Raw genomic sequence first — 25,353 nt, forward strand, 5'->3', positions numbered from 1 at the left:
AAAAACAAAAATGAAACCAAACAACCCCAAACCCTGCTAGACATTCAAAAGAGTTGTTTATTCTACATGATCATAGGATGCAGCAAGCTGCAGTGCCTGTATCTCACTTGTGACTGGACAAATGCTATCTTTAAGACCTGCTTATCCCTGGGCTTACATGAATCTTCCTTTCTTAAATTATCTAGAGAAGCTCATTTCCAGTGCACTCCCATAAATTAAATGCTGCATCTCTATACCTAACCTAAATTTGTTCTCCTTTTTAAGTTTTGCTACTGCTTCCTCTGAGATAAAGATTCTTTGCTTCTGAAAAGTTACTTCTTTAACTATTTCCTGAAGAAGGTAAAGCTTAACAAACAAACTGACCAAATAAAGAAAAGGAAAAGAAAGACACGGCAGTAGTCAGTATTTATAGTGAACTAATTGAAAGTTTCCCTCCTTGGGGTTTATGCTGACAAGAATTACAGCTTTATGCATTTATGCATCTATGTTTTTCAGGAACTATAAATCATTCAACACAGAAGTACATTTCAACATCTTAGTTTGTCTCAGGTATTTTCAGGTGATGGGACACCAGCATTCATTTTTAGCATGGTATCTTAGGAACAGAATAACTCTCTTTTAGGCTTATGCTCAGTATTTATTCTTCCTGTTTTACCATAATATTGCTGTGAACTGGCCATTACAGGTCTGCTTTAATTTATTGTTTCTGTGCTTTTATCATATATCCTTTAAGAATGTATCCCCAAAAGCTCACATAAAATGAAACCAAAGCGATGAATGTAAAATATTACAATACACTATTTTGCTTTACTTTGCAAATTAGAATGTTTAACTTGGGAACAGGACTCTTGTCTAGTTCCATATGTTCTTTGACTGCGGCTATAAAATAAGCTAATCATTTCCAGAAACCAATTGCTTTTCATTAAGAAATAATTTTTTCGATTCGACTGTCTGAGTGTGTTGTGAAGATATTTTGACTGCATTAAATTTTTAGTTACACACCATCATCAAGTTCCTGTCACATTGCAGCATTATTGATTTGAAACAGAAGTGGAGTTTTGATATCATTTATTCTGCACTACATATTGTGAAATTATTCAGATGCTTCATTTTCATTTTTGCTTTCCTATTTGTTTTAAATGTTATTACTTGCTTCAATGCTTTTTCATTTTAGTGAATACACTGATAAATATTTCTATCAATTGCAGATGTGATTTTTGCATAAGTAACTGAAATCCTGCTACCATGGTTTAGTACAATATTAGACACCAGAGGAACTTGTAGAAGCAATTAGAAAGCTTATGTGTGTATCTGATTATTAAGTTATTAAAAAAATGCTCTTAAGGGATTGCTTGAGTTAAAAAAAAAAAAAAAAAAGATGAACATTTAAGCTGTTAGTTTCACTGGTAGAGTTTTACATATCCTCACTGTGGACAAAGTGCTAGCACAGCAATTCCAGTTTATATACAAGACTTAGTGAGGATGAGTCCCAGGTTGCAGGTTCCTTTCTATTCTCCCAGGGAAGGGATGAGCATATCTATGCATAGGACTGTGCAGCAAGACTGGCAAGGCAGCTCCCCTGACCGCAGAGCAGGTGAGCTTGTGCTGTGCCTCAGGCTGCCCAGTGGAGATGAAATTTAAACCCTCTAAAGTCTAAAATCATCTTTTGGTTATCTTCATGCATATTGTGCTTGTTTCCTTATTGAGACTTGGATTCTAAATGTGAAATACAACCTTGCTCCATGAGCAGCCATTCTAAAATCAGTATGATTATTTGAATACAAGCCTAGCAAACCCAATTTTCCAACTAGAACTACATCATCTTTTCCAAACTCAGTCACAGAGGAGTTGCCTAAATAACAGGGTTAACATTTTTATTATCCTTGTTGGTTGTTTTTTTTTCACCTTCATTCTGCAAATAAACATAAAACTACAGTGAAGAGTTTAAATTTCAACATTTCAACACTACTCTCTACTTCTGCTTCTCTTTTGGGGCACCTGAACAAGCAGTGGGGAAAAAAAAATATAACCGTACAATGATAAACTATATATTACTGAAAAAATGATTTTGTACCAGTGAAAAAATTATTCTATAGCCAAAGTTAGAAAAAGATTATTTAAATTTCCCTTACAGTGCTTGCTTAAGAGAAAATGCTTTCAATATGAAAGCTACTTGCAGAAGGAGCACAACAACCACTTGTGTCCCATCATACACAGAATTCATGTACATCAGAAAACCACTCAGTGACTGTTGCAGTCAGCAGAGAGGTGAGTGCAAATTTTAATGGCCACAGAAGCAGGAATAGGAAGAACATCCTTGTTTCTCAGTTCCCCACAGCTTAACATTGTTCATTTTAAAAAGAACATGTGATAGGTGATGGCCCCAGAAATTACTGCTTGGATTCACCCAGGTACTGACTAAGCCATTTCTGACTGAACCACCATACAGCAGTTATTAGTTAATAAGCTCCTCAACAATGACATAGCAGATTGTGTTACGTTTAATATATATGATTCTCAGAAATTGCCCAGGAGTAGCCTAATGCATGGGCTTTCCTTATACGTGAGACATTTTTCATATTGTGGAATCATAGAATCATAGAATAGTTAGGGTTGGAAAGGACCTTAAGATCATCTAGTTCCAGCCCCCCTGCCATGGGCAGGGACACCTTACGCTAAGTCATATCACCCAAAGTCTCGTCCAACCTGGTCTTGAACACTGCCAGGGATGGAGCATTCACAGCCTCCCTGGGCAGCCCATTCCAGTGCCTTACCACCCTAACACAAAAGAATTTCCTCCTTATATCCAGTCTAAACTTCCCCCTTTTAAATTTTAACCCATTATCCCATGTCCTGTCACTACAATCCCTAATGAAGAGTCCATCTCCAGCATCCCTATAGCCCCCCTTCAGATACTGGAAGGCTGCTATGAGGTCTCCACGCAGCCTTCTCTTCTCCAGGCTGAACAGCCCCAACTTTCTCAGGCAATCCTCATACGGGAGGTGCTCCAGTCCCCTGATCATCCTCGTGGCCCTCCTCTGGACTTGTTCCAACAGTTCCATGTCCTTTTTATGTTGAGGACACCAGAACTGCACACAATACTCCAAGTGAGGACTCACGATAGCAGAGTAGAGGGGCAGGATCACCTCCTTCAACCTGCTGGTCACGCTCCTCTTGATGCAGCCCAGGATACGGCTGGCTTTCTGGGCTGCGAGCACACACACTGAAGCTGGCTCATGTTCATTTTCTCATTGACCAACATCCCCAAGTCCTTCTGTGCAGGGCTGCTCTGAATTTCTTCTCTGCCCAACCTGTAGCTGTGCCTGGGATTGCTCTGACCCAGGTGTTGGACCTTGCACTTGGCATGGTTAAACTTCATGAGGCTGGCATCAGCCCACCTCACAAGCGTGTCGAGGTCCCTCTGGATGGCATTCCTTCCCTCCAGCTTATCAACTGAAGCACACAGCTTGGTGTCATCGGCAAACTTGCTGAGGACGCACTCAAACCCACTGTCCATGTCACCGACAAAGATGTTGAACAAGGCCGGTCCCAACCCCAGTCCCTGACGGACACCACTCGTTACTGGTCTCCAGCTGGACATTGAGCCGTTGACCACAACCGTTTGTGTGCGGCCATCCAGCCAGTTCTTTATCATATCTTAGTGTACTGTATATCTCACGTCTAGTAAGTTTCCATTACTTATATAACATATTAATCCAGAAACAAAGTATTGCAGCCTAAATACTTATCGTCTATGCAGATGTAACTTGTAACTCAATAGCTGGCGTTAGAGTATGATTAATAACATCCTTTGCTTTTACCTTCCCAAAGGAAGTTTTCACAGCTAGCAAGGAAGAAGAGTTTTCTGAACATTGCTGGGTAAAATTTTTCATTTCCTTTGCATATTTTAATGCAATCAGTACAGCTTACATCTGCTTAGCAATCAAATTACAAAGTCAACATAATCCAATGAAACGCTGAAAAGCCAAATAATCAAATTCAGATTAATACTAATTGCTGTAGTTTTTGCACCTGGATTTAAAACAAAAACAAAACCATGAAAACCACCACATAGAACTTCCTCCCTTTAATTGCAATATTTTAAGTAAAAAAAAAAAAACAACCCCAAAAAACAAGGAAACCCACAACCCCCCCCAAACAGCAAAACTAAACAAACAAAAAACCAACACAACACCCCTGTCCAGAGAAATCAAAGCCAAAACTTCAAATGATGTATTTTCTCCTTCTGTTAGGAATAGCACTTGTCAATATACAGATTTAGATATGTATTCCTCAGACATACCAGTGATTTTTTTTTTTTTTTTTTTTTTTTGCCTTGGCAACTTCTATTAACTACTTATCCCTCTCCAACATGGAAATATTATCCTCATTTCACACGGACATGGATTCCTACAAGAAATTTGCAGTTCTAGTTCTGGAACTAAATTAGGATTAACATGTCCGTTACTGAAGTTGGCCCCTGCTATCAAGAAGGCTCTTATTTTCACTTGTTCATGCGACCAGCAATGAATACAAAGAACCCAGTGAATAAAAGATAAATTATCATTTCTAGTCCTCCTCCCCAGAGTTGTCTTTACCCCTCCATCAGAAAGCAGCTGTACATACAATTAATTCAACATTTTTTATAAGTGGGAGGGATGGGATCTCCAGAACAGAGAGTAATGAGCACTTGGGATGCGGACAGAAAGTTAGTGATGCAGATTTATTAGCTACGAATGGAGAAAATTACTACTCTGTTAGCATGTCATGCATTTTCATTTTCTGCCCTGATTCATGTATTCTCTCTGGTTGTGTTACATGTCGGACAATGTGTGTGTGTGTGCTGTTACATGACAGAAAAGTTTTTCAGTGGAAGTTTCACAAGAATGAGGTATGAATGGGTAGCTGGAGAAGTGGAACATTTCTGAAAGCAATAATAAAAAGACGGAAATCTTATTGTTTGCTTGGACTACGGTCATTGAGCTGGCTCCTGTAGGTTTTGCAGGCTAGGTATAAACTGGCTTCTTTCTCCAACTCTCGATTGTCCTCCACTCCAAGCACAAAAATTAAAACCTAATTGTTTTGTACATTGCACCAGAAGAGTTCACGATTGAAAGCAGGGGGAATTTTAATATCAAGTGAAAATTTAAAAATGGCCTATGCTGATGAAGAGTGCCATTTTCACTATTAAATATGTTTCTTGCAGAAGAAGGAGAAAGCAAATGTAATTAAAGTATAATTAGATAGAAAATGCTGCTTAGCCAGACAGAAACGTGAGACATAGGAAAAGGACTTTGCTTCCTTAGTGATAGCTTCCACTAGTCATTTAGGTCTGCCTTTGAACTTAAAGAAAGGGCTACGTAAAATTACATCCTTTCTCGTTCAATTACCAATGGAATTCAGGCAGGATGGTAAAAAGTAATTAGGAAGTTATCAATAACTATATTAACACACTTGTGACCAGTGAGATCTCACAGATAACTAAATTTGTGGAGTTTAGGTTTTATTCAGTTAGGGAGTCATAGAATCAGAGAATCATAGAATAGTTAGGGTTGGAAAGGACCTTAAGATCATCTAGTTCTAACCCCCTGCCATGGGCAGGGACACCTCACACTAAACCATCTCACCCAAGGCTTCATCCAGCCTGGCCTTGAACACTGCCAGGGATGGAGCACTTACAACTTCCCTGGGCAACCTATTCCAGTGCCTCACCAACCTTACACAAAAGAATTTCCTCCTTATATCCAGTCTAAACTTCCCCCTTTTAAATTTTAACCCATTATCCCATGTCTTGTCACTACAATCCCTAATGAAGAGTCCATCTCCAGCATCTCTATAGCCCCCCTTCAGATACTGGAAGGCTGCTATGAGGTCTCCACGCAGCCTTCTCTTCTCCAGGCTGAACAGCCCCAACTTTCCCAGGCAATCCTCATACGGGAGGTGCTCCAGTCCCCTCATCATCCTCGTGGCCCTCCTCTGGACTTGTTCCAACAGTTCCATGTCCTTTTATGTTGAGGACACCAGAACCACACACATACTCCAAGTGAGGACTCACGATAGCAGAGTAGAGGGGCAGGATCACCTCCTTCGACCTGCTGGTCACGCTCCTCTTGATGAAGCCCAGGATACGGTTGGCTTTCTGGGCTGCGAGCACACACTGAAGCTGGCTCATGCTCAGTTTCTCATTGACCACCACCCCCAAGTCCTTCTCTGCAGGGCTGCTCTGAATCCTCTCCTACAGTGGGCCCAAGGTCTTCAATCTCGCAGTCCCTGTATCTGCCTTCCAAGACTTAGGTGGTTTGGTCAGAGCCTTTGCCAGTGAAGACCAAGGCAAAGAAGACATTCAGAACCTCAGCCTTCTCCAAATCCAGGGTAGCCAGTTCTCCCAATAGCTTCCAGAGGGGGCCTATGTTGTCCTAATCTTTTATTTGCTACGTACCTATAGAGTCATAAAGAAATATCAAAAATTGGCTGAAATATGTATGGATAACACCAGAGAGCTTCACAATAACAACCAAAAAAATGTTAAAGTAAAAAAATGAATTTGTAGATTAAATTTGAACATCAGCCAAAACTGTCAGTGGTCAAGTGGTAATACAGATATATTTGCTCCCTTGTCATTACAGGTTAACATTCTCAATTACATACAGAACACATGAAGCAAGAGAAGTGCAAATGGTCCTCTCTTTCCAAAGAATGACTTTAAAAAAGTGAGGACAAAGCTTCATGATCAATGCAGAAGGATTTGATTTTGTATTTTCAATGGAAATACTTGCCTCTTGACATTGCCACTTAAATTTGAGTATAAACATAATCAGTGAAAGAGAGAAAAAAAGTTTGTGCCTGTGCAAACTTGAACCAAACAGAACCTAAGTGTGCAGGGCAAATTTAAACTTGCTTTCAGAGGGCAGCACTGTCAGTGCCAGCTGGTATAACATTTCCAAGGACACAGAGGTTTTTTCTCTTTGTGCTTGAGGACCTTTGAAACCACATCTCTCATTTCCATGTTAGGGTAGGAAGGGTATGGGAGTTCAACATCCTTCCTGTTGAGGTTGTTTATAATAATTGTCATCTGGACAGAAAAAGGAAATGTAAGGAATAGGAGTGTTAGGTTCTGGCCTATGCAGAAAAAATCCATGATCCATCATACATGCTTCAGTAATGTAAGAAAGGCTTTATGTAATGATAGAAAATAGCACAAAATATTAAAGTTCTTATCCACAAGGTGTGAGCCAAATGTCAGCTTATTAATGAGCCTGCATGAAAGATGTCTCTGAACAGCTGTGTAACCTGAAGGCAGACACAGCTGCCTACAAAGTTTATCGGCTTCAAGGATTAAGTTACAGCTCAGGCTCAGCATCTCTCAGCATCATGGCTATGGACTTAAGCACCTGAGATCTCCCACAGATCTCAGGCTCCTGTAGACCACTATGTTGTTAGATGCCTCACAATTCCAGCATTTACAGAAAAAGACAGGAGGCCAATAGCATCACTACTCACACACGTACCATAGAGCCTTCAGGACCATGGGTCATGAATTTAAGCAGTAGTCAGTAAGGCCTTATGCAAATTGTATTAACAAAATTTTACTCTTTATTATTATCATTATTACTATCATCATAGTTATTATTATTAGACACCTTCTTAGAAAAGGAGCTCCTCTTCCTATATTAATATCAAAAGGAAAATGCTGATTCTTTTGGACTAGTAGAAAGAAAAATAAATTCTAGTACTTGAAGGAGGATTGAAGGCAAACTTTTATGTCCACAAACCTAGTAATTTAGTAATTTTAAATTTATTTATGTAAGCAATTCCAATAGCTTTTTATGTACATATGTATTTGTATAAGCTTGTCATAGTTTGACAATTTGAAAAATATAACGCTGGTTTCCTTCTATTTAAAAGGTATCTCTTTAGATCTGTGATAATATTGACCTCCTTTAGAAGACAAAATGCAGTATGTTTATTGCATTCAGGAAAAAGTTAAAATTTTTCTTCTACTGCAAACAAAAATAGACCATTTGGCTGAAGGTGTTATTCCTGCAAGTGCCCTGTATAGCTTTGTGACCCAGGGAATATATGTAGTCATTACTAGCAGCAAGCCATAGTCTGTAGTAACCTGAAAATACAAGTTCCAGGACTTTTCAGGTTTTGTCTGAATCCATCCGGTCCTTCCTTAAGCTTTTGGTTTGTTTAACTGCGATTGTCTAAGTCAGCTGACTATTACTTCTTTTGATTCAGCTTTTGCTTAGCTTTGTACTACTTTTTGTGGTATAACAGTGTTTTACATGTATCTGTAGCTAATAGAAAGGAAAAAAGTGCTTGTTCTGTACAATATGAACTTCATATAGCCCTAATTAAAAATACTGGTTCACAAAGGACTACAGCCTTTGGAGTTAAAGGTAAAACCAGCACTAGCAATAATAGCAATTATCCAACATATGTGAAGCACACCTTATACTGCAAATTTAGATGTAACCCTTAAAGACCACTGACATAAGAGCAAGGCAAAGAGATATCCTTTCACTTTGCTGATCTGACCCTTGCTTTTCTGACTCGGTCTTCTCTCTTATCACTGTGAACTTCTCTAGCGATCGAGACTGCTGCCTGGATCTGGTCAAGGTTGCTGGGCATGCTTTGCTCTTCTTGCCTGGGCACCATGGTACAGCATCACTGGTCTGCAAGAACACTGCCTTGCTATTATCTCCACCGCAGCTCACCTTCCCCTGCGGAGCAGCCCAGCCTTGCTGCTCCATGACAAAAATGACATCAAACACCTGCCCTTGCTGCCTGTGGATGTGTAAATCAATTTGTACTAACATAAATCTGCCTGTATAAGCAGTTGGCTCTTTCTCCTGGGCATGGAAAACTCAAAGGAGCCACATGTAAGAGCAAAATGCTTTACACTGTGACATCCTCCCTTGTTAGGCTGCTGATCAAATTAATTTTTAAATAGTCTTTCTGACTGGCCTGAACTATAAGGACAATAATTCCTACCCCTTACATAATGTTTTTCATTTTTCAAGCTATTTTAATAAATATAACAACTGAAACTACTCCTCCAGGTACCCTTGTATAGTACCAATTAATAATGCTTTATACTTCTATTGTGTCTGACATCTGATGTTCAAGGAATGTTTTATGTATTTAATGGATAATATCCTCATACAGTTTCTGTGCATCAAACCTTACGAGGCCAAATGATTTTTAGAGCACTAACAATGTTAGGAGAAACAGTAGTGTCTCTCTTACACAGCAAAGGGATATAAAGGGGGACCTTCATAAGCCTCTTTTGAGATATGAAACTCGACAACATTTAGGACTTGAATATTGGCCCCCTTTTTTCTTTTGTTTTTCTTTAGTTAGTGAAAACTTTAGTGAAAATGAGGTTTTCACTAATCCTTCCTGGCTGCTTGTAAGGAACGTGCACACCCCACAGCGGAGGGGACAGGGACACTCTTTAATACCAGTTTAAGAAATGCTTAAATCAAATATAGTGGTTTGCATACACACTTCCTGATTCAAAATGGCAAAATATAACTATAGTAAACAATTTGTACAAGTTGGAGACAAATACAGAACATGCAGGAAATCTCTCAATCTGAAGATACAGCTGGCAATATGCAACCTGGGAAAGTGACAGAAATCCACCCTTGTACAGTAAAACAATAAAACACTTGTGTTGGTGTAAGACATTATAACAGATTAAACCCCAAACTACTGACTTTTCTGGGAGATGCTGTGCACCATCGTGATGCACCAGAACCCTCACCGGTAACATGGCAAGCCCACAGATTGCTTTGTTTGTACAACCCTGTTCTAAACACTAACAACAAAAGACTATAAAACCTTTTCCAGTGCAGTTTAATCCTTTAGGGCAGTTTAACCAAACCATTTGAAACTTCTCAGGTTTGACACATCGCTGAGATGGTCCAACATGCCTCATTACACTGTGACACTATGTCAGCAGCACAGATTGTCACCAGCTCTCTCCCTTGCTTCCCAAGGACAGCATTGCAGCTCAGTGGCACTGTTTGCTTCCCGGGATTTAGGAAGAAAAGAAAAGGAAAGCAAAGTCACCAGCTGCACTGGAAGGGGTAGTTTCTGTCCTCTCCTAGGATATACAGAAGAAAAATTTTTATCAGATATCTGCAAGTTGCATGTTCCCCTCAACAGCCCTGGTTTCAGAAAGGAGAGACAAAAGCTGCTTCAACCTTCACACAGGTCACACAATTAGGATAAGTCCAGTGCATGATATCAGATAGATAGGAGGAGAGAGATGGGGCTCACACTTCACTTGCATCCAGTTACATCCATCTGCCTAAGGTCAGACTACCTCTAATGTCCATATTGTTGAATCTCCCTATAAATTGCAAGTGAGAAAGGCATCTGGCAACCTCTAGACTTCAACTTTAAGCTCATAACTTAGGGTTTTTTGTACCTTCATGGGAGCCTTTTGAGCAGTAATCATTCCAGAGGGCTGGGAAACATTTGGAAGTTTATTTCTCACTGCTCCATCCCATTCTGAGAATGGGCTGGCAGCAGAAGGGATGCCAAGGGCAACATCTGGAAGACGTGATGCTGCAAAGGCTTATAGCACCTGGGACCTCCATCCTGCTTATGTCTGAACATGGGGAGATGTGGCATTTTTGGGAGCTTACCCATCATGAACTGATTAACATTGGCATTCATTAAAAGCAGGTGAATAATCAGTGTAAATGTATTTTAAATAAGGCTTGGGAAAAAATGAAGTTATAATTACTAGTAAGAGTTAACAATGCTATCAAGAGCCCTTGTTCTTTGAGGACCTAGTTAGCAAAGCTTGCGCTAGGGCCAGTTTCAATCATCTCACATTTCCCATCTTAAATAGTGGCACTGATCAGACACTTGAAGCTCAGATGGTGCTCAAGCATCCTGCTGAGCAGGGCTTTGAATCACCAATTCCTCTGGCTAACTAACTGGGATGTGACCCAGCTACAACAGTCTGAAGGCCCTTTGGTGGCCTAAAGCCTGCAAAATGAATTCCCCTGATGTCCAGTCTCACAACTGGCCATGCCTGCTTGCTGTGTACAAAAAAGACCTCCAACACTGGTAGAGGCCTCTCACAGTACTTAACAGTGGAAGCAAGTGGATGTACACAGTTTGTAATAGACTCAATTATGAAAGTCTATTCACATTAGCAAGAACCTATATGGATAATAGCAGCACACAAGTATGTACCAAGGTTTCTTCAGCAATTCTGAGTGCCCTTTTTAGCCAGAGCAGTCTCAAAGAATTCAGATGTCTTTGTATTTGGCTTCTTTTTTGAGTGCTGAATCTCTCTTATGCCACACTGAAAATATATTCTCTTCTGGTTTTGCCCTCTGCCAAATCTCTGTGTTTTTCCATTGCCAAATTTTCTGGTGTCTTTGTGAGCCTCAGTGGGTTACACCTTCCTTCTCCTTGCCAAAATCGAGCATTAACACCTATGTTTTTGTTCTTTATTTGAAAGATTTTCCATTTCCAATGCCAAAAATAAATACATAGTTGCTGTTACTATTAGCAAGCCTGATATATCCAAGCGTAAAGCTGAAAATATGTACCTAAAGACCGAAAATTCTCCAGCAATTTCATTCTGGTATCATTAATTGTTGCATAGAATATATTAATTGATTTTATTCTACAAGATTTCTTGTCACGGAAATAAATACACAGTGACTTAGGGCAGACTTAGAAAGCTGCTCTTAATGATACTGGAAACATTGCAAATACATGAATTAAGAAATAGCATTATATTTTAAAGAAATCATTTGATTTTACTAGCCTGAGGCATCAGAAGATATAAATGATGTAGTGAAGTTATTCCCCTGTGTCTTTTTTTTTGTCATGAGGAACTGAAATGAAACATATATACTTCTGGCACACATTTATCTCTTCTTCCTGTCAAGTTTTTAAAGGAGTGCTTGACCCAAATATGAAAAGCTTGGCTATAATTTGTAACTGAAAGTCCAAATAGGTGATATATTTCTAAGATGGTATTTGTTAACATTTTTTGTAGCAAGAATGAAAAAGACAATACCAACATGTGTTGAAATCAATTGCAAGAAAATTCAGATTAGAAACTAGATGTGAGAGAATCTAATTTGATTCATCAATACAGAGGAGTTCAGTGCCTGAGTACTTCTGAGCAGAGTTTAAAGAGTAAAGTGGCTGCCTGCTACTGAAAGTGTGTCATTGGTGCACCAAGTTTTGATGTTAAATTCAGGATTCAGTGTGCAACTTAACTGAAGGCACTGTTGGGAATGGAGATGGAGAAGAGTGCGGATTTGAACTGGGAATAATATTCCAGATGACCATACTCATGGCTTTACCAACACTCACTCACCCCTGACAAAGAGGTAAAGGCTAATTGCAGATTCAACAGCCCTGTCACTACATACCTTGTTAAGCAGGGTTTTCCATAGCTGAGATCTACTCAGTGTTACATTTTCTCACTTCCTCAGCAGACAGATTTTGATGGATCTGTTTAGCTATCTTCTGTTTTAAAAGCTGAAATGTCTTAGAATTTATTGCCCTGTTGTTTTGTTGTTAGAAGTGGAGTTCATCCCTTGCCACATGATTTACACTAAAGTTAATTTCAATTCCTCCTTCCTTCTCCTTTCTGTGGCATTTGGATATTCTCCAAATATTGTTACATTTTTAAACCTTATTTTTTGTAATTTAAGTATGTCCGTCTGGTAATCTTTTATAGCAGCAGTACCTGCATTCAATCAGATTGTTAGCACATTAACAAGTATTTCACAACTTCAGTGCATTCCTGAGAGTCACAGATCCAGGAAAATGTTCCAATCAACCTTTCACATGCAAACAAAAAAGCAAAAAAAAAGAAAGCTTGGCCAATTATTTTGCCCCAGTAATTTGTGACTGTTAAAGACACCTCAGGTAAATAGGTTTGATGAGTGAATTACACTGAAAGTTTGAAAAAACACTTTAGGACATTGTAAAAAAAAAACAGGGAAATAAGAGATTCTGGAACCAAAATATTCAGCATGAATTTGAAAATCACAGATAAAAAAATCTGCACACACATACAAAATTTCCCAAAACAACAAAATCCATCTGTAAAAAAAATTAGTCTCTGTTAGAGTGGAAAGTTTTGCCAAAATGACATTTCTATGAATTGCCATTTTACCCTGAGGTGCATCTTCTGTTTGCATGGAATGCCTCAAGGCGTTGGAGTACTTCCCACTGGGACAAAGTGCAGATGTCTGTGTATGTGAAAAGAAGTGCTAGAACAGGCTGGTCAAAGCAGGCTGTTCTAGTCAGATCATGTAAAACCTAATTTTGGCTTTAAAATCACACACTGAGTCATAGCAGAGAATTAATACATAAAGACAACAGCATTACTGACTTCACAGCTAAGGCTGAACTTATGTAGTAAGTCCCTTTTGATTGCTTCAGGTCTGAATATATATTCAGCTGAGCCTCTGTACTCAAGCACAGCCTGGATAACACAGACATATCATGATGATAAAAGTCCATGACATAACTCACTCAGGTAATCCAGACACAGATAACTGAACTGGATGTGTTTTCTTTTTCAATATGAGGAGGCACATAGCTCCAGGTAAAGGTGGTGTACTGCAGTAGGCACTGCAGTAGTAGACCAATTAAGATAATTTCTCCTTAAGGTTACTTAAATACCTATTTCAGTACATATACCAATCTGAAATATATGCAAATGCAGATGAGAGTCACTAGAGACTGTTTTGTTAGAAGCGATAATCAACCTGATCATTACAAACATGCTGCAGGCTAAACAAGTTGGCCTATAGCAACTACAAGAGCTACTTTGCTTTGAAAATCCTCATAATCATGCCAATGCATCTATGTCACAGACACAAAGCAGAAGAGTATAATCAAGCCAAGTTGAGCATGTAAAGAATCATATGGGAGATGGGAATGAGCAGCCACTTCTGTATAGTGAATGGTGATTTCTGTTTTCAAGCCAGATGTTTTACTGACAACACCTTCAGATGTTGCATGAATATTTCAGTGCAAAATGAGCCCAAGCTACAAATTAATGAGTTCTTTTTTCAGAGCCACTTAGATATGCTATTACAGCTAACAACATTCTCCCCTTCAGATATACAGCCATTTTATTTGGATAAAATAGAATGCCTTATTCAGCCCAGGAAAAATCTCTCTTTAAAATGTATTGGAATTTATAGACATCTGTGCAAGCATTTGTAACAAAGACTGTTAAATGTATAGAGTCTGTCAGATGAAAATACCATAGCTCAACAAATCCAGTACATGTTCATGATTTCCACAGAATAATATGGTCCGAAGTTGCAAGCCTTTTTTCATCTGAGTACATTCTTCATTCCATATCAATATCCATAGTCTATTGAATGCCTTTTGCTCCCATAAGAAGACAAACAAAAAATTGCCAGTGCCTCTTTAATAAATTAAGTTGCATGTTCCAGCTGAAAGTCTGGATCTAAAATCCTGAGCTATGATAAGAACTAGCCCTGCAAAATCAGATGTTAGGACTGACAATTTATGCTTTCTACTTAAAGAAAAGCATAACTGCATTGCAACTATATTGCAAAAGTTATCAGTATTTCTGAGAACAGTAGCAGTAATCATGGCCCTCTGAAATCAAAGGTATTTTTTGTCTTAGACATGCATGATGCAGTATTATACACAGGAGATTAAATTTTAACATTTTTTGTGGTAGAATTAGTTTTGAAGAATACCATGCCTTATGATTATCTGGTTCAAATAGGTGTTTAAATAAAAGGAATTTGTCCTGATTAAGAAGAAATGCAGTAATCATCTGTCCATCAATTATACTGCATTATTTTCTGCATGTAATTTATTTGTATAGTGTACCTGATAAAAGCTTTTAGATAACTTCACAGAAATTGTACCTGCTTACATTTTTCTGTGCTGTACATCCATTACTGAACTACATTTTTAAAGATGCTTTATATAAATAAAAGAATTCATCTTTGCATCTTGATGGAAAGTATCAGCTAAATTTCATAGTAAAGTCCATATTGTGTCTTTTCTCTACTGCTACTTTTATTTATGTAGTCTTTTGAAGAAAACCTAAATTTCACTGCCTTAAAATGTGAGCTCTTGTTAGTGAGCCAAAACAAAACAAGTTGCTGTGATATGATCTCCGAGAAACAGGTGTAATATAAAGATCCTTATCACACTAAGCCTCCACCAGTGCAGGTTTACCTCCTTTTCCTGATGTAAGATACCAAAATGCTAATCAAGAACATTTTTCATGCCAGACCCAACTGTTCAGACTTTACTTGTGCTGGACTGACAGAAAGCTGTCTTCCAAAGGCAGTATTGTTATTATTGCTGTTATTGTTACAGATAAACTTGAGACAGAAGACTTGGGACAAAATTCCCAGTGGAGACCATCACATACCCAGACATATGGACTACTGCAGGTTGTCTAAATCCTGTCACTTTCTCACGCTATAATGTTACAATGTTGCTTCTCCCTGTCTAACCTTCCACATCTCAATTCTGCCTTTGCTTTTCAAATCTTGGCTAATTAGAAGATTTATCTTCCTTGTGACACCGGACTTTCATGTTGAGCTTGTAATTATGAGGACTATGTGGTGTTGTATTAACTCTGGACTTTTGCTTTTTGGATTTGTGGGTAAATTCGCAATATCTGCATTCAAATTTCTTTTTTTTTTTTATGTTTTACATTCAGTAAGTAACCACATATCCAGGACAGCCAAAATTAGCTATTTAACAGCTTCTTATTTCTTTAGCAAGACAGCTTCTGTGAAGACCTTTTATTTTCCTTAGTTATGCTGTGAAAAAAGAAGAGCGGGAAAGTACATGCCTTAAAATGTGTTTATCTTTTGAGAGAAAGCTTCTTCTGATATATTCAGGCCTCTTTTGGTGTTTAAAATTAAGCAGTTGTTGTTGTTGGTTTTAAATGGCTCTATTTCTTTTAAAATTTTAATTGCGTTTGGATCACATTACTGGGCTTTTATTTCCAGCTACTACATCTATACGTTATAATCACTGTGTGCAAACACACATTCATACAACCTTGAAAACTGATGTTTCAGGCAAAATCAAAACTCACAATAAAACTTCAGGAATGGGCAACACAATACTAAATAAACACATGCAAATAAATTATTTGTCTTCCTTGGTGCAGGTATTATTCTGAATTGGAAAGATTTTATTGTAATCTGAATGGTTTGCAATATTGGATGAATGGCTTTTGCTTTCTCCCTGCCATAATCCCTAGCTTTAAAATAAGGTAATTTTCCTTAATTGTATCTATCATGCTTGTTTCATGAAAGTTCTTTGGGGCAGGAGATACTCTTTCTACACTAAATATCATTTCACAGTACCTAGTATAATGTAGCCTAGTATAATGCAGTATAATACCACTCTTTAGGTGGTCTCATGAAAAGTGTGAGAATCACCTATTACTAACTGCTTCTTCAAGTTTAAGAAGCTGGTCACTTGCATGAACAATGGAAAACTTAGAAAAGGATATACTACAATATTTTCCATGAGACAAAATTGCTCATTCAGTCCAAGACTATTTGAAAAATTGACATTGGTACCTAGGAAGTCCATTAAAAGGCTACTGTTACTGTTGTTTTAAACGACACACTTAGTCTTCTGGCTGGAGGGACTGGGGGGAGATAGCTTCTCTGGGGACATAGCTAGGGGTGTAATTCAACTACAGAAAAGGCAGGTGTAAATGCACATAAATTAAAACACGGCTGCAAGATGCTCAGAAAAGACAACAGACACAAACAAGACTAAAGCAGAACTTGGAAAACATATGCTATAGATACTGATTGGATTTTGAATGGCATTTGAATTGTTGATTTTTCTTTACTTCAACATAGAAAAATAAAATTCTTCAAAGAAACATACTGGTGACTAGATTCCTTTTTGCAATGTATCAAATTCCTTCATAATTTCAGAGAAAACTCAGTTTTCTGTGTCTTACAATGTGACTGTTTTATTGTTGGGGTTTTTTTTTTAATCTAACAATTGTTCTTTGTAATATATTCATATTCTCTGAACGTTGATGGAAAGATTTCTACTGACTTTGAGAACTCTGAGGTTTTGGTTCAAGCAAAGCCTAAACTAAATAATTTCTTAGTCACCCAAGATATTCTGACAAATTTTTGCACAATCACTGTTTTTTCTGTACCTCCCAACTAGCCTTTAATCATACTGTGTATTGCTTTGGGTTATTAAGAGGAAACTTTACTACCAAAGATGAGGACAATCCACTTTTTAAAGGAGTTACTTTCAAGCATACCAAACTGGAAGTGCTTTTGGGCAAGCTACCTTTGTCTGAATATCCAAATTAGAAATAGTCAAAAGTATTGTGATTGAATATGCTATGTATGACAGGAACAAAACTAAGGTTCTATATAGCCTAAATTAACTTTGAATTTCATAAGATCCATTTAAAATCTATGGGTCAAATGATGCTTGCAAAGAAAGAAGAAATATAAACAGGATGAAGAAATACGACAGGCAACTCAGCACTGCCTGCTAGAAAGGATTAAGGGTGATGGAGATGCAAAGCTCACACACTAAAGGTCATGAAATCAAGAAATATGGCATGTTTAATATATTTAATATTCTCCCAGAAGAAAGACTATATCTGCTTTTTCACAGCCTGAGCAACATGAAATAGCAAAATACATTTCCTTTATATGCTTGTTTCCTTTTTGTCCTTGGATATAGTACAGATATGATTTTTATACACCTGATTCTCTTTCCTTTAATTGAACACAAATTAACATCTCCATTTGAATATGTCATACGTGGAAAGATGTGCTTCTCTGGAGTGACAACAAGGAGACATGGCTAGAATTAGGTAAAATCTATCAGGTCGACTAATATATATATGTGTGTGTATACACATATTTAAATTAGCTTTCCAAGGGCAGCTATTGTTATTCAGGGCATTTCATTTACAAGCAAAATATTAGATTAGGTTAGCTTACAGAACCTATAAACATGTTATGTCGAAATATTATAAGAAAGATAATAGAAGTAATGACAAATAGAATTTAGAATCACATTTTAATTAGTCATATGAAAAATTTAACACAGAAATACTGACAAAACAGAACTAACAGTGTAATGAAACTGCTTAAAGGTGTAGATAGGAGTCATCCTTCCATTGTAAATGCAGTATTTAACAAGAATTTTTACTTAAAATAATGATTCCAGTAAATCACTGTAACTAGAAAAAGGCCAAACGAGAAGTCTGCCCTGTTTGACTTTACCTAGGGGAACAAAGACCTTTTTTTTCTTCACTATGAATCTTGCTATGAAAAAAAATATGCAATCCATGCATAAAATTATTCATATATTTCTTAGAATATCTCATTTGTAGTTCGTATAAAGAGAAGTAGTTAAGAGGAAAAGAGTTAGGTTGGGGTCCTCTGGATAATTCTTCCATTTTTTTTTATTTGAATGGTGTTAATGATTAGTCTGTATAACCACTTTAACTCTTTCTGAGGTGGTCATCTGACAACTATATTTTCTGTCAAAGTTGTTAATCAATAACCAATGTCCATACAAAATTAAGCAAATAATTCATCGAAGCATTCAGTTCTTATCACTCAATGAAGAAGCCAAAGGCAGGGACTCAGCATTTTATAAAACAGCAATTGAGAAGTCCTTGAAGCACCCAAATATATACTGGTCAAATGGTCCAACTAGATGAAAAGTAAATTAATTTCTTGACACTCTAAATGTTTCCTGAAGTAGCTATATTTCTATACCTCACAGGATGGTGTGGTACATAGCCATATATTGTAACACAAGGAAGTTGTTTAATTCATTAATATAGTTGAGTTTCTATGTAAACTGTGATTAACATATAATTAAATTCAACACCCTCAGTAAAAGAATTATGTAAAAACAAACACTGTGAATAAAAATGTGAGGATTAAAATAGGAAAAAGGAATGTGAAGCCAAATCTTAGAAAATCTAGTGACATTGTTTTTAATGCACCTATATAGAGAACCTCAGTCACCATATTGGACATTGCTGAATGTAGTTTAATATATAAAATATTACTATTCCCTTTGTACAGATGATTCACTGTGGCAAAACTTCTTAGTGATTTGGTTAAGATCGTCTAGGCAGAAGCTGCACAATAAGGAAAGGCTGATCAAGCTAATACTTTAACCACTGAACCTGTGTCTCCTTTAACAATCATAATTAATAATGAAATTAAAACATATAAATAAAAAGCAAGAAAGAGGTAAGTGCATATCTAAATGGTCAGCCAAACGTGGCTTTCAAAGAAGAGTGTTTCTTTTTTATTAAAACCTGCATTGAAAAAAAAAAAAAAGGCAGGTGAAATGTACTTTAGAAACATGGACTAAGAGGGATTTTAAATAGTCAAAGGCAAAATAATACGTTATTAAAACTCATTGTCACAATATAACATTCAGACCAAGAGCTTAGCAGGAATTAAAAAAGGATTAAACCTTTATAAGGATAATGAGAACATCCATAGTTAATTCAGATAGGATATAAAATAATGTTTTTAGAAAAGAAATACAGGCATTCCTCAGGGCATAAGTGAACTTAGGAAATTAGGAAGAAACTTCATATATAGAATAATTATTGTCCAACTTGTAACTTCCTTTGAAAAAACATGTAGAGGATTCCAAGAGAAATTAAAAGAAAAACCCAAACAAAAAACAAAAAAACATCATGCTAGAAGATCTGTTGATCAAATCCATTTTGACGATGTCTGTTCTTAAAGCATGTGTGTTAAATACATTTTATTATAGAATTTTGAATATTGGCATACACATTCACCACTTTTCTACTGGTGTAATCAGGATCACATAGAATTTCCTAAAACCAAGTAAAACTAAATAGAAACGTCTGTTCAGAGCAGTTAAAAAACAAATATAATTTCATTCAAAGAGAAAGATCAAAATTGCATTAGCCTTATCATCATTTGACTTGCACTTGCTGGCTATCTCATTTGTAATCACTTCTTTTCTAAATACTTAGACCCATATTTAAAAAAGTTGTAGGCACATATCAAAGGCAGAGCTTGCTATATCAAATTTTCAATTATATTTCCCTGTAGTTTCAAATGTGCACAAATTATATGCTCAGGAAAATATTATACAGTTCAAATATTTGCTGAATGAAGTACACAAATGAAAAGTGCTTCCAGCTCTACAACTTTGCCAGGTACACATGGTGGGTGTTCAGATGCGTTACCATTACAAAGATCATGACTACAAGATACATCTTGTAGTATCTTGCCTTTGCTTGCCATAAATAATGTTAAAAAAGAAAAAAAGAAAAATCAACCCATAGTCAGAGATTGGCAATTTTTGATGATGCACATAGTGGTCCCTTAACAAAAGGAATTGAATAAGATCTCCTCTTCCAGCTTAAGGGTCACTTTCAGCAGTAAGACAATGAACTTTCCCTGAGAAGGAAAAGCTTAAAATCAGGAATCATTTTCCTGCAGTGATATTTTCAGTATGACAACACTGATTTTTCTGAGCACAGAAGACATCACACTTCAAAGAGTGACGCTTTCTTGGGTGTTTTGCCTGAATTTAGGGCAGAAAGTGTCTCTTGTGAGGGGCATGGAAAGACATTCTTAGCTCAGGCTTTGTTGTGTAGGGTATTTTCAGACTGATATAGTCTTGAGTAACGTGAAATGTCAGAAGTTTCTACAGTTTCCCCATGAATGGGAAAAAGCAATGAAATACTCTTTGCGAGTGCAACTGCACTGGCAAATGATGGCTCTCCAGTGGACTATGAGGTCTAATTCCCTCCTTCCCTCCTGTGTCTATTGAGCACAAATATTATTTCATTCCCAACCTTTTTTTTGTTTGAGGAACCTTTTAGTTTGCTCTAATTAAAAAAAAAAAAAAGACAAAAAACCTAAAACCAACCAAACAAAAAACCAACAAAAAAACCAACCAAACAAAAAACCCTGCTGAAGTTCTGGATATAGTTCACTCCAGAATCTGCTTTCATGAGGTAGCATGGAGCAGTTTGCACCTCATATGGCTGTATTCATCCTCTTCCGATGTACTCTGCCACTACCCCAAGATTTTTACACTTACTATTTCATACACGCAAAAATAATTATTTCTTAAAATCACAGGGGCAACATAAGGGGCCTTTTACAAGCTCAGGAGTGTTGCATCCCAACTAGAAGGAAATGCAGCAGGAGGGCCAGCAGACCTCCTTGGATGGATAAGGAGCTGCTGAGGAAAACTGAAGGAAAGAAGAGACTTATAAAAGGTGGAAGCAAGGACAGGCAGCCTGGGAAGGATACAGGGATGTTGTCTGGTAAGGCAGGGACCAGGTTAAGAAAGCTAAGGCCCAGTTAGAATTAAACTTGGCTAGGGATGTTAAGTATAACAAGAAGGGATTCTACAGGTATGTAGTGAATAAAAGACAGGCTAGGCACAACGTAGGCCCCCTCCTATCAGGAGAACTGGCTACCCTGGATTTGGAGAAGGCTGAGGTTCTCAATGACTTCTTTGCCTCCGTCTTCCCTGGCAAAGGCTCTGACCACACCACCCAAGTCTTGGAAAGCAGATGCAGGGACTGTGAGAATGAAGACCTTGGGCCCACTGTAGGAGAGGATCTGGTCTGAGACCATCTTCAGAACCTGAACGTGCACGAGACCATGGGACCTGAGGAAATACATCCGCGGGTCCTGAAGGAACTGGAGAATGAAGTTGCTAAGCCACTATTCATCATATTTGAAAAATCATGGCAGTCAGGTGAAGTTCCTAATGACTGGAAAAAGGGAAACATAACTCAAGAGGGGAAAATGGATGACACGGAATTACAGACCAGTCAGTCTCACCTCTTTTCCTGGCAAAATCTTGGAGCAGATTCTCCTGGAAGGCATGCTAAGGCACATGAAAAACAACAAGGTGCTTGGTGACAGCCAGCATGGCTTCACTAAGGGGAAATCCTGCCTAACCAATTTGGTGGCCTTCTATGATGAGGCTGCAGAACTGATGGACAGTGGTAGAGCAGTTGATGTCATCTACCTGGACTTGTGCAAAGCGTTCAACACTGTCCCACACGACATCCTTGTCTCTAAATTGGAGAGAGATCAATTTGATGGATGGACCACTCGGTGGATAAAGAACTGGCTGGATGGCTGCACACAAAGAGTTGTGGTCAATGGCTCAATGTCCAACTGGAGACCAGTAACAAGTGGTGCCCCTCAGGGATTGGTGTTGGGACCGGTCTTGTTCACATGTTTGTCTCTGACATGGACAGTGGGATTGAGTGCGTCCTCAGCAAGTTTGCCGATGACACCAAGCTGTGTGGTTCAGTTGATACGCTGGAGGGAAAGAATGCCATCCAGAGGGACCTTGACACGCTTGTGAGGTGGGCTGATGCCAACCTTATGAAGTTTAACCATGCCAAGTGCAAGGTCCAACACCTGGGTCGGAGCAATCCCAGGCAGAGCTACAGGTTGGGCAAAGAAGAGATTCAGAGCAGCCCTGCAGAGAAGAACTTGGGGGTGTTGGTTGATGAGAAAATGAACATGAGCTGGCTTCAGTGTGTGTTTGCAACCCAGAAAGCCAACCGTATCCTGGGCTGCATCAAAAGGAACGTGACCAGCAGGTCGAAGGAGGTGATCCTGCCCCTCTACTCTGCTCTTGTGAGACCTCACCTGGAGTATTGTGTGCAGTTCTGGTGTCCTCAACATAAAAAGGACATGGAACTGTTGGAACAAGTTCAGAGGAGGGCCACGAGAATGATCAGAGGACTGGAGCACCTCCCATATGAAGATAGGCTGAGGAAGTTGGGGCTGTTCAGCCTGGAGAAGAGGAGGCTGTGTGGAGACCTCATAGCAGCCTTCCAGTATCTGAAGGGGCCTATAGGGATGCTGGAGATGGACTCTTCATTAGACACTGTAGTGACAGGACAAGGGGTAGCAGCTTAAAACATAAACAGGGGAAGTTTAGATTGGATATAAGCAAGAAGTTCTTTACTGTGAGGGTGGTGAGGCACTGAAATGGGTTGCCCAGGGAAGTTGTGAATGCTCCATCCCTGGCAGTGCTCAAGGCCAGGTTGGACAGAGCCTTGGGTGAGATGGTTTAGTGTGAGGTGTCCCTGCCCATGGCAGAGAGGTTGGAACTAGATGATCTTAAGGTCCTTTCTAACCCTAACTATTATTCTATGATTCTATGAAATAATAACCAGGATAAAATATTGTGTAGTGTGAATACCACCATTTTACCCACAGGAGGGTAAGCATGTGCAGATGAAGAGGGAGTACAAGCTATTCTGCCCAAGCTGCAGTTGTATGTGATTCTTTTTCTAGTATGGTGTGTGAGTCTTCAGTTTTTTCATGTATCCATATAGGAAATTTAATTCTGTCTATAAAATTATTTGGAGAAAGTGAATATTTTATGGGTAGTCACTACTGGCAACAACTGTGATTAGTCACTGCTGGCTACCATTGCAAAATTACTGTACTGCAGGTGTAAAAGAGAAAGATGATTTTTTACCCTTCTACTTTTCTTCCATACTTCTTTTTATGCTCTGCTATATTTAAATTGTGAAACTGGCTGCCACAGGTTTTCATGGAGATCAGAGATACCAGTGGTTTGAAAAAAACAAAGCAAGTAGACTATTGTAAGTCTAGTAGAAGCTCTTCAACAAGAAAATTTGGATGCAACATCAGATTCAGGAAGGCCCCTACCTTATTCCTTGCAAGGGACTAGGAGGCATATAGCTAAGCTGACCCTTTTTTGTAATATTTTTTCACAGTGCGTTCAGTATTTACACAAGATCACACACTGTACAGTTCTTGCACTCTTATGTAGTGTTCTTACAGCAGTTCTTACACTCTTATATAGACTACAACAACTCATACTATGAAGTTGTCTTAATAAACACGTGAATTTTTTTTTTTTTCAGGTTTTGCTTCCACAGCTCTTTGTATTCCAGGCACAAATGCATTTTATAGAAGTTATTTACATTTAGAGTAGCATGCAGTTCTTCACAAGAGGAAACTATCTCACTGACTCATAAATGAAGAACAAAATTTAAAAAATCTCCATATTGTAACGATGTTTGTAATAACCAGATTTTGACTGGTCAGCTTTTGATTGCTGTTTTTAACATCAGAAGCTGTTGGTGTAGGGTTTTTGTTTTTTTAAAATGGTAACTACTCTTTTGGTTTAGATTTGCCAGCTTAAAAATCACAAATCCATTTTCACAGCTCATATAAAGCTCACTGTATAATTTCTAGCACAGCAAGGAAAAACTCGGTAGATAAGTAGAGAAAATGATTTTGAAACTAAGTCAGCATTTTGAAGGAATTTGATTTATAAAATGCAATTTTTTGCCTTCAGTAAATCCTTGAAAGTCATTATGACCTTTTTTTCTAGTTAACTTTCTTTAATATGCCTGGTGATGGAAATAGCTATTTACAGCATTTAAAGTAGCTTTACAAATGCTGTATGAAAACCACGGTTACCTTTATTTCTCTGGCACTATTTTTCATTAATATTTTGGTACACAAGAAAATGCATTTTCACAGAAACAAAACAGGCTTATAGGAGCAAAACCCAGTCTTGAATTAAAATCAGGGAAGCAAATATGAACAAAACAACGGTCCTGTTATGACTATACTGCAAAATTGCTACTATGTTGCCTTAAAGGAAGCTAAACTATGAATTTTATAGGAAGGTCTAGAGAAGTTTCAAAAAAGTAGCTTTTACCTGATTTGGTGTTCTTTTCCATTCTGATTTGGGGGTAACAGTTTCTGAGAATGTCCTAGAGCGGTTCTCTGAACGATATAAGCCTGTACAGTGCCCAGGAGATGCCAAGTCTGCCTGGAAGTGCTCACAGAGGGGTGTCACACCCCCAGCAGTTCACATCAACAGAACTCCCCCTAAAGCAAGAAAATCAGAAAAGGTACAGGAAATTTTCAGTGTGATTTTACAGCTAAATTTGAGCATAAGAATCCTCTGTTAAGACAAACGGTGATGGGTTTATGGGGTCTGGTAGCTCCTTCTTATATGAAAGTCTCCATGACTGCTTATGGATGGAGACACTCTGGTTTTCTCTGAATAATGGAAACCAAAGCACAAAGACATAGAGGGCTAGTGATGTCAGCACTGTGGGAGATGAATAGGCTGTATGTACTACAGTCTCCTGTTATTAATTTTTTTTAACATTCAGACTATAATGTAGTGAGGAGTCTTGTCACATCATTATTTAGAGCCAGACACCAGAGAGATAGAAGTTAAACAAATTTGAAACCTGTTCATTGCCCCAGGCATGTTTTACTTTGCCATTAGGTT

At 38.1% G+C, this 25,353-nt stretch overlaps 1 long non-coding RNA gene across 4 annotated transcripts in view; it reads right to left on the reverse strand.

The window, feature by feature from the left end:
* Positions 1 to 25,353, reverse strand: part of LOC134165144 (uncharacterized) — a 62,595-nt gene that overhangs the window by 26,373 nt on the left and 10,869 nt on the right. For all 4 annotated transcript variants that reach the window (XR_009965392.1, XR_009965393.1, XR_009965394.1 and 1 more), the window contains one exon: positions 24,769 to 24,941. This is a non-coding gene — a long non-coding RNA (uncharacterized LOC134165144). The remainder of the gene's footprint in view (positions 1 to 24,768; positions 24,942 to 25,353) is intronic.

The sequence above is a fragment of the Pezoporus occidentalis genome, unplaced genomic scaffold (assembly GCF_034315485.1).
Source record: "Pezoporus occidentalis ecotype Australia unplaced genomic scaffold, CSIRO_AGI_Poc_V1 ctg23, whole genome shotgun sequence".
In the NCBI taxonomy this organism is placed as follows: Eukaryota; Metazoa; Chordata; class Aves; order Psittaciformes; family Psittacidae; genus Pezoporus; species Pezoporus occidentalis.